The 7449-nt window shown below is 36.7% G+C and overlaps 1 pseudogene; it reads right to left on the bottom strand.

Annotated features, from left to right (window-relative positions):
• Positions 1–2969: 2969 nt before the first annotated feature.
• On the bottom strand, positions 2970–3560 carry LOC112917124 (ATP synthase F(0) complex subunit C2, mitochondrial pseudogene; annotated as a pseudogene).
• Positions 3561–7449: the final 3889 nt, after the last annotated feature.

The raw sequence follows: 7449 nt of genomic DNA, 5'->3' as shown, positions 1-7449 counted from the left end.
TACAAGTCATTTATTATATATATGATTTGTGAGTACTTTCTCCTAGTTAGTGGCTTGTCTTTTTATATTTATAATGGTGTGTTTTGAAGCAGTAGATGAAATCCAATTTATGGTCCAGTGATAAAGTCCAATTTTTTTGATCAATTGTGCTTTTCACACATAAGCTAAAACTTTTTGCTTAATCTAATGTCACAAAGGCTTTCTAAGTTTTCCTCTATGAATTGTCTTCTAAGCTTTCTTTTATAGAGTTTTCTGGTTTTTAGCTCTTACATTTATATACATTTTGAGTTATTTTTTGTGTTTAGTAAGGACCTAAATTCATCTTTTTACATGTTGCTATCCAACTGTCCCAGCATAATTTGTTGAAAAGACTATCCTTTCTATACTGAACTGCCTTGGTTCCTTTGTCAAAAATCGAGTCTATTTCTAGATCCATTTGTTTATCTTCATGCCAACAGCACAGTGTCTTGATTGCACATTTGTAATATGATGTAGTAAAACAATATGAAGCATCCCCATTTTTTTTCAAAATTGCTTTTGCTATTCTAGATCCTTTGCATTTCCATAGGAATTTTATAGTTTGTCAATTTCTACAAACACACACTTGTCAGGACTTTGTTTGGTATAACATTGCATCTTTAGGTCAATTTTGAGAACTAATATCTTAACAATATTGAGTTTTACAAAATCATGAACACAGTCTATCACTACATTTATTTAGCTCTTGCTTTCATTTCTATCAGCAATATTTTAGTTTTCAGTACATAGACTTTTCACATCTTTTGGCAAATATTTTTTCTGTCCTTTCCTGTCTCTTATCTCCTCAGCAGCTCCAATTACCTCTACATTATGCCACCCAAAGTTGTTGCATAGTATCACATGACATTCTTTTCACTAAAAATTTTTTAATAGTTTCTATTACTGTATATTCAAGTTAACCAATATTTTCTTTTATAATGTGTAATCTGATGTTAATACCATTTACTGTTTTCATCTCATACACTTATTTTCATCTCTGGAAGTTCAATTTAATTTTTCTAAATATATATCTTCTGTATTCCTGCTAAACTTTTGAATACATAGGATACATTTATAATAACTATTTAATGTGCCTGCCTGCTAATTCTAAGATTTGTAATAATTCTGGATCAATTTCAGTTTATTATTTTTTCTTATTTTAAACACATTTCCTGCTTTTCAGGTTGCTCATTTTCTTTTTATTTTTTTATTTTTTTATTTTTTTTTATTTTTTTTTAATTTTTATTTATTTATGATAGTCACAGAGAGAGAGAGAGAGAGAGAGAGAGAGGTAGAGACACAGGCAGAGGGAGAAGCAGGCTCCATGCACCGGGAGCCTGATGTGGGATTCGATCCCGGGTCTCCAGGATCGCGCCCTGGGCCAAAGGCAGGCGCCAAACCGCTGCGCCACCCAGGGATCCCGCTCATTTTCTTTTTAAGTTATCCTTGACTGCATTAGATTTATTTTTAATAAAAATTCATATATTTAAGGTACACAGCATGTTTTAATATTACATATATATAGGAAAGTTATTTACTAAAGTCAAGCTAATTAATACATCCATCTTTTCACATAGTTACCATTTTATTTCTTTGTGGTGATACCATCTGAAATCTACACCTTAGCAAATTCCAATGTAGAATACAGCATTATTAACCATACTCATCAGACTTGTACATTAGATTTCTCAACTTATTTAGCCTACGACTGCAACCTTTTACCCTTTGATCAACATCTCCTTATTTCCCCAACCTCCTCACTCCTGGTAATTACTATTCTTCTACTCTCTGCTTGTATGCAACTTTTTTGTATATTTTTCATGCTAGTGAGATCATGTACTATTATTTTTCTTTCTGGCTGCTTATTTCATTTAGCACATCTCCAGTTCTATCCAAGTTGTCATAAATGGCAGGAACTTCTTTATTAAAGGCTGAATAATGTTCAGCAGCTATTTCTTTATCCATTCATCTGTTAATGGAATATTAGGGTTTTTTTATATCTTGATTATTGTGAATAATGCAATAAACACAGGAGCGCAGCCATCCTGACATACTGATTTCATTTCCTTTTGGATATATATCCAGAAGAATTGCTGCATTACACTAAAATTCTATTTTTAATTTTTTGGGGAGGCTCCAAAATGTTTTCCATAATGATGGATCCAAGTTATATTCCCACTAGCAGTGTACAAGGGTGCCTTTTTCTCCACATCCTCCACAACACATATCTTTTTATAATAGCCACCCTCACAGGTATGATATCTCACCATGGTCTTGATTTGCAGTTCCCTGAAGATTAGTAATGTTGAGCATCTTTCATATACCTGTCAGCCATCTGTATGTCTTCTTTAAAAAAAATATGTATTCAGGTTCTTTGCACCCCTCCCCCTCTGTTTTTTGGGGTCATGTTTACAAAGGGAAAAAATCTAGTTTAGATTAAGTCTGGAAGATTTTTTGGGTTTTTTTGGTCTCCTACATGGGCTCTGTATTAAGATACAATTAGTTCTATGACACTCAGTAAGGAGAGAGAGGAATCATATTTAAGCCTCTTAAAACAGGGCAGTCTGGTTTAGCACCTGCCTTCAGCCCAGGGCCTGACCCTGGAGACCCGTGATCGAGTCCCACATCAGGCTCCCTGCATTGGAGCCTGCTTCTCCCTCTGCCTGTGTCTCTGCCTCTCTCTGTGTGTCTCTCATGAATAAATAAATAAAATCTTTAAAATAAAGAAAAAGCTCTTAAAACAAAACACCTGTAATTAACTCATAAGAAATCCTACATTTAAAATTCTATGTATGACTATTTCATAAACAACTATTATTTCTTAAGAATATAGTACTTGTTTTCCCTAAGCCAACCACCTTCACCATATGGTCTCAGGAGGAATAGGAAAAGGACCATGCAGGATAGATAAACCACAGGAAAAAGTCCTATAGGAGGTGGGGATGGCTCCTTCACATGGTGAAGAGGATGAGAAAGGCCACCATTAAGCAAAAGAACTCCGTGGCCTCCAAGAGGACAAAAGCCCAGAATGGAGTAGGAGATGAGCTGTTGCTTCAGAGAAGGGTTCCTGGCATAACCAAACACAACTAAACCCAGTCCCAATTCTAGCCCCAGAGCCAGTCATTCCTACCGTGACAGCCTCAACCCCAATGAACTTGGCTGCTGTGTCAATGTCCCATGAAATGGTGCTTGTTTGGAAACTGCTCCAAGGTATAAGTGAGGTCAGGGGACACAGGGCATCCAAGATGCTGAAGTTCTCATCTGTCAGTGTCTCTTGCAGTTTTAGCACCACTAACGACAGTGATTGGTTCACCAGCTGAGAAGTGCTCCTGACCAAGAAGAGAATGGAGACAAACTTTGTGAGGTGTACATTTTCAGGGGATGAGGGGCTGTGGCAGGAGAGCTGCTCCTGTGCAGAGAAGACTGAGAGATACAAATAGTTATTTTAATATTTCTTTATCTAGAAAAATAGGGACAAAATAGCATTCCACGTACATTTTCCTCAGAAATAGAGAAGAGCTAAGCATGTTGAAGGACCCCATTTTTGAATTAGTTGGTTTTTTGCTATTGAGTTGTAGAACTTCCTTATATACACATTGCGGTTCAACCCCTTATCAGATATATGGTTTGCAAATGTTTTCTCCCACCTCTTACACTGTATTCTAATATTGTTGATTGTTTCATTTTTTGTGCAGAAATTTTTAAATCTGATGTATCACCCCAATGATCCTCTATATAGGAAACCCAAAAAGTTCTACCAAAAAATTGCTAGAACTGATACACAAATTCAGTAAAGTCTCAGGATAAAAAATCAATATACAGAAATCTGTTGCATTTCTATACCATTAATGAAATGATGGGGTGCCGGGATCCCTGGGTGGCGCAGCGGTTTGGCGCCTGCCTTTGGCCCAGGGTGCGATCCTGGAGACCCGGGATCGAATCCCACTTCGGGCTCCCGGTGCATGGAGCCTGCTTCTCCCTCTGCCTGTGTCTCTGCCTCTCTCTCTCTCTCTCTCTGTGACTATAATACATAAATAATAAATTTAAAAAAAAAGAAATGATGGGGTGCCTCAATAACTCAGTTGAGCATGCAACTCTTGATTTTGGCTCAGATCATGATCTCAGGGTCATGAGATTGAGCCCCACATCATCAAGGAGTCTGCTTAGGATACTCTTTCTCTCCTTCTGCCCCTCCCCACCCCGACTCACATGCTCCTTCTCTCAAAAAAAGAAAGAAAGAAAGAAAGAAAGAAAGAAAGAAAGAAAGAAAGAAAGAATAGGAAAGGAAAGAAAAAGAAAAGAAGCAGAAAGAAAAATTAAGGAATCAACCCCATTTGCAATAACACAAAAAACAATAAGTCATCTAGGAATAAACCTAACCAAACAGGTGAAAGACCTGTACCCTGAAAACTATAAAGCACTGATGAAAGAAACTGAAGATGATACAAATAAATAGAAAGAGATTTCATGATCATGAATCAGAAGAACAAATATTGTTAAAATATCTATACTACCCAAAGCAATTTACACATTAAATGCAATCCCCATCAAAATACCACCAGCATTTTTCACAGAGCTAGAAGAAACTATTCTAAAATTTGTATAGAACTAAAAAGACCTCAAATAGCTAAAGCAACCTTGAAAAACAAAAGCAAAGCGGTGGTATCACTATTCTGAACCACAACTTATATTACAAAACTGTTGTGATCAAAACAGTAGGTATCGGCACAAAAAAAGACACATAGATCAAGAGAACAGAATAGAAAACCCAGAAATAAACACACAACTATATGGTCAATTAATCTTTGACAAAGCAGGAAAGACTATCCAATGGAGGAAAAAAAACAGTCTTTTCAACAAATGGTGTTGGGAAACTGGACAGCATCATGTAAAAGAATGAAACTAGACCATTTTCTTACACCATACACAAAAATAAATTAAAAATAGATAAAAGACCTACACGTGAGACATGAAACCATCAAAATCCTAGTGGAGAACACAGGCAGTAACCTCTTTGACATCAACAGTAGCAATTCATTACTAGGTATGTCTCCTAAGACAAGGGAAACAAAAGCAAATATAAACTATTGGGACTTCATCAAAATAAAAAGCTTCTTCTACACAGCAAAGGACAGAATTAACAAAACTAAAAAGAAACCTACAGAATGGGAGAAGATATCTGCAAATGACATATCTGATAAAGGATTAATATCCAAAATACACAAAGAATTTATGAAACTCAACAGCCAAAAAACAAATAATCCAATTTTAGAAAGGGTAGATGACATGAATATGTATTTTTCCAAAGAAGACATGCAGATGGCCAGCAGTCACATGAGAAGATGCTCAACATCATTCACCATCAGGGAAATACAAACCAAAACCACAATAAGATATCACCCCACACCTGTCAGAATGGCTAAAATTAACAACACAAGAAAAAAACAGATATTGGTGAGAATGTGGACAAAGGAAGTCCCTCCTGCATGGTTGGTAGGAATACAAACTGGTGCTGCCATTGTGGACTCCTCAAAAAGTTAAAAATAGGGGGCACCCGGATGGCTCAGTCAGTTAAACATCTGACTCTTGATTTCAGCTCAGGTCATAATCTCAAGGTTTTGAGAATGTGTCTCCTGTTGAGCTCCACACTGGGTGTGGAGGCTGCTTAGGATTCTCTCTGCCTCTCCTTCTGCCCCTCCCCCATCTCTAAAAAAAAAGTTTAAAATAGAACTACCCTACAATCCAGCAATTGCACTACTAGGTATTTTACCCAAAGAATACAAAGGCACTAATTCAAAGGGATTGGGATACATACATCCCAACGATTATAGCAGCATTACCTACAATTACCAAATTATAGAAACAGTTCAAGTGTCCATCAATTGATGAATAAGAAAGTGGTGTATGTATATATCATGGAATATTAGCCGTAAAAAAGAATCTTGTCATTTCCAACAATGTAGAAGGAGCCGGGAAGTATTATGCTAAGAGAATGAAGTCAGTCAGAGAAAGACAAATACCATATGATTTCACTCACATGTAGAATTTAAGAAACAAAACAAATGATTATAGAGGAAAGGGGGAGAGGCAAATCAAGAAACACACTCTTAACTACAGAGAACTGAGGGTCACCAGAGAGATGGGAGGTGGATGGCAGGATGGGTGAAATGGGTGATGGGGATTAAGGAGGGCACTTGGGATGAGCACCGGGTATTGTATGTAAATGTTGAGTCACTATATTGTACACCTTAACCTAATAACACACTGTATGCTACCTAACTTACTAGAATTTGAATAAAGACTTTTTTAAAAAATGCATTGACTATATGTGCTTGATTTACATTTGGGCTCTTAATTCTATTCCATTGGTCTGTGTGTCTGTTTTAATTATTATAGATTTGTAAAATAATTTAAAGGCGGGAAGTGTAATGCCTCCAACCTTCCTCTTCCCTCTCAAGAATGCTTTGGCTATTCAGGGTCTTTGTGGTTCCATGCAAGTTTTTGAATTGTTTTTTTCTACTTTGGTGAAAAATGCCATTGAAGTTTTGATTGCATTAAATCTGTATATCACTTTGGGCAGTATGGACATTTTAATATTAATTCTTCCGATTCATGAACATGGGATATCTTCCCATTTTTTGCATCTCTGATTTCTTTAATACAGGTTTTATAGTTTTCAATGTATAGATATTTGACCTCCTTGGTTTAAGATCATTTCTAAGTCATCACTTTGATGGTATATTATAAATAGGATAATTTTTATTTCCTTCTTTTTCAGATAGCTCACTGTTGGTGTAAAGAATTGCGACTTATTTCTATATGTTTTGTATCCTGAAACTTTACTGAAGCCATTTATTAGTTCTAACAATTTCTTTTTTTTTTAATTAATTTTTATTGGTGTTCAATTTGCCAACATACAGAAAAGCACCCAGTGCTCATCCCGTCAAGTGTCCGCCTCAGTGCCCATCACCCATTCCCCTCCTCCACCCGCCCTCCTCCCCATCCACCACCCCTAGTTCGTTTCCCAGAGTTAGGAGTCTTTATGTTCTGTCTCCCTTCCTGATATTTCCCAACATTTCTTTTTCCTTCCTTTATATTCCCTTTCACTATTTTTTATATTCCCCAAATGAATGAGAACATACAATGTTTGTCCTTCTCCGATTGACTTATTTCACTCAGCATAATACCCTCCAGTTCCATCCACGTTGAAGCAAATGGTGGGTATTTGTCCTTTCTAATTGCTGAGTAATATTCCATTGTATACATAAACCACATCTTCTTTATCCATTCATCTTTTGGAGGACACCGAGGCTCCTTCCACAGTTTGGCTATTGTGGACATTGCTGCTAGAAACATCGGGGTGCAGGTGTCCCGGCGTTTCATTGCATCTGAATCTTTGGGGTAAATCCCCAACAGTGCAATTGCTGGGTT

The sequence above is a fragment of the Vulpes vulpes genome, chromosome 15, assembly GCF_048418805.1.
Source record: "Vulpes vulpes isolate BD-2025 chromosome 15, VulVul3, whole genome shotgun sequence".
Taxonomy (NCBI): domain Eukaryota; kingdom Metazoa; phylum Chordata; class Mammalia; order Carnivora; family Canidae; genus Vulpes; species Vulpes vulpes.
This window is presented reverse-complemented; position numbering and strand designations above follow the sequence as displayed.